This window comes from Nicotiana tabacum, chromosome 1 (genome assembly GCF_000715075.1).
Source record: "Nicotiana tabacum cultivar K326 chromosome 1, ASM71507v2, whole genome shotgun sequence".
Classification (NCBI taxonomy): domain Eukaryota; kingdom Viridiplantae; phylum Streptophyta; class Magnoliopsida; order Solanales; family Solanaceae; genus Nicotiana; species Nicotiana tabacum.
The window spans coordinates 189,898,830-189,901,898 of record NC_134080.1 but is presented as its reverse complement, the minus strand read 5'-3'; positions in this window follow the sequence as shown (position 1 = coordinate 189,901,898).

The following is a 3,069-nucleotide window of genomic DNA, read 5'->3' as shown; positions in this document are numbered from 1 at the left end:
CGTACCCCCGCGGGGGCGAAAAAAGGAGGTGTGACACTATTGACCTGGAAATGAATCAGCTAAACACTTTAATGAAATGAAGCAATACATGACTTCAAATAGCACACTACAACCACTGATATGTATTCCAATTGAAAGCTTCTAGCCTCCAACATACGCTTGGCATTTTTAGCAAATTTAGGCAGGAATCAACACCAAAAACATTGGTTTCAGTGAAACCAAAACAGGTCTGAACCTTTTGCTGCAGTAACCTTAACATGTCCATTCATACAAACACAAAACCCAAACTCATTTAGACTAATTGGCTGGAGCCCATGATTTATCAATATTACAAACCAAACTTAAAACTAAAACAGAGAAGAACAAATGTAACAAAGAAAACCAAACTAATTATAGAATCTGATGATTTTCAGGAATATAGGAAACAACATTACAAACTAATATGACATAGATTTCAACTCAATCAAATAAATTCGTGTTCTTCCATTTCACATGTCAAAGAGGTGAGAAATACCTGGTCACAACAACAAAACAAACAAGAAAAATGAGCTGGGAGCAAAAAGCAGCAGCAACAATAGTAAACTCAAATAAAGAGGAAACAACAGCAGGATCGGCTCAAAAACCAGTAATGGAACAGTGATTAGACAGCCCTTAGACCATATTTGAATCCTCGAATAAGCTAGAAATTCGTTGAAGGTTTCAAAATGGAAAGACTAATTGCAGAACTAGACCAATTTTCTACCAAAATGCAAGAGTTTTGAAGTTCTTTTAGTCAGCCGTTTGCAACTTTTTCAGAATTTTAGTCTCTGATTTTCTGACTTGTGAGTGAAGAAAGAATGCCTTTATAGGCAAGCCTTAGGGCAGCAGAAAATGATTTTAGTTTTGCACTTAAATCCTTTTTGGAATTTTTATTTTTGCTCTCATGTCCTTAGTTTAAAAATCAGTCTTTCATATAAGTCCCAATCCCCACCTTCTAGGCAGCTTCCTAAGTTAGTTAAGAGAGATTCCTATCCTGAATTTCCTAATTTAACCTTTGAACCTCTGTTTTTTTTACTTTAGGAAACCAAATAGGTCAAATTGACCCAATAGCTCAGCCCAAACCTGGGCTTGCAAGACCCGAATTGAATCCTTTCCCTGGGCTTCTGATTTAACAGAGGCTCAATTCAACATTGAAATCTCAAAAACTCTCAAATGTTCACTTATAGAGTCTTAATTAAGGACTCAGGAAATTTTTGGGCCAAAGAGAAAAATAGAAACAGAAAATTAAAACACATACAAAACTTAAAACCAGAAAACAAACGCTAACTAAACAACTCTAAGACCAACATGCAAACACGGATGATTTGAAAGAAATGAAAGAACGGAAAAATAAAAATCAGAAAATAAAAGAAAGAAACAAAGGAAGATGAGAAGAGAACTACAAATGAAAATTAAACATCAGAAGATAAAGAAAAATACCTAAAAATGGCCTAGACAATGGAAAATTGAAAAGAACCTTCAAACCTTCAAATTTTGGCCAAGTTTGACCTTAATCGTGTGTTCTTGTCAAGAACACACAAATAAAATCCAACTAGACCCCAACTCTTCACTGAAATTTCGATTTGGGGTTTTTGGGATTTTATGGTTCGACTTTAGATTCAAGATTCGAATAGTTCCGGAAAGATTCGAGGGAAACCAGTGATGGATTTGGTATGAGGGAGTTGTGGGGGTTATATGGTGTGGATTTGAGGCGGATTGAAGGCGGTTCCGCCTGCTTGAGGTGGTGGAGAATCAAGGCGGCGCTAGGGTTTAGGTTGTTGTCTCTGAGTCGTTTTGGCTCCTGAGTGGAGTTTGGATCGGGTATGGGGACGGTTAAAGGGTGTAACCGTTTGGGCCTGAAGGATTTTAATGGTTTTGGCCCAAAAATCTGACTCTTTTCCATTCTTTTCCTTTTCCTTTCTATTTCAAAATTCTTTTTCTCTTTTTCAAAATTAAAAATAAAACCTAAATTACTCCCTAAACCAGATTAATCTACCAAAATAAGTTAATTAGCTCTAAATAATAATTATCACAACTAATTAAAAAAAATTAAAAGAAAAACTACAAAATTCGAAGCTAAAAACTAAAAATGCAAAAATGAGTTATTTTTTGTGATTTTTTAATTTTTGTAAAACACTAAATTACTAATTAATCTAAAAAATGTAAAATTAAATCCTAAATTCAAATGCAATGTATTTTTATATTTTTATGATTTAAACAAGATTAAACATGCACACGAAAATGCAAAAAATCAGGAAAATTATACAATAATTCCTAAATTAACAAATAATTAAAAGAAAAAAATCTAATTTTTGGAATTCTGTAGGAGTAATTCATATGAGGCAAAAATCACGTGCTCACAACAAGTTTTACATTTAGCTTTATTTTTTCTCTTATTTGAATAAAAAATAGCCAAACAAGAGATGTTTCTGTCACGACCCAAAATCTAACCATGTCGTGATGGCGCCTATCGTGTTACAAGGCAAGCCTATTTTCCCAAAATATTACTACTAAATCAATTATAAGAATTTAATAAAACATTTTCAACATTTGAATTTCTCATAAACTAAATCAACTCTACATATAATTAATATAAAATACGGAAACGAGCCCCAAACATTAGGGTGTCACTAAGTCATGAGCATCTAAAACTACAAATTAAGATATATAAACTATCTAACTGTCCAAAAGAAGAAATGACAAAAGGAGTAACAAGGCCCTGCAGACGCTAGCAGCTACCTTGCAGTCTCCAAAGATAGCCGGCCTGAACTCAAAGATTGCCAAGCTATAACTCACCTAGATATGCACATAAAGTACATGGTGTAGTATGAGTACAACCACCTCAGTAGTAACAGAAATAACTAAGGAATTGAGCAGTAGTGACGAGCTAAGTAAAATAGTCCAATTATTTATTTTCACAATTTTAAAAGAAAAATAAACATGAATAAATAGGTAAATTCCATAACTCAGTAAATACCACAAAGAAATTTAACAGATAAATGCAACAACGACAAAAGTAAATGCAACTTCACAATAATGTCACTCCATCAC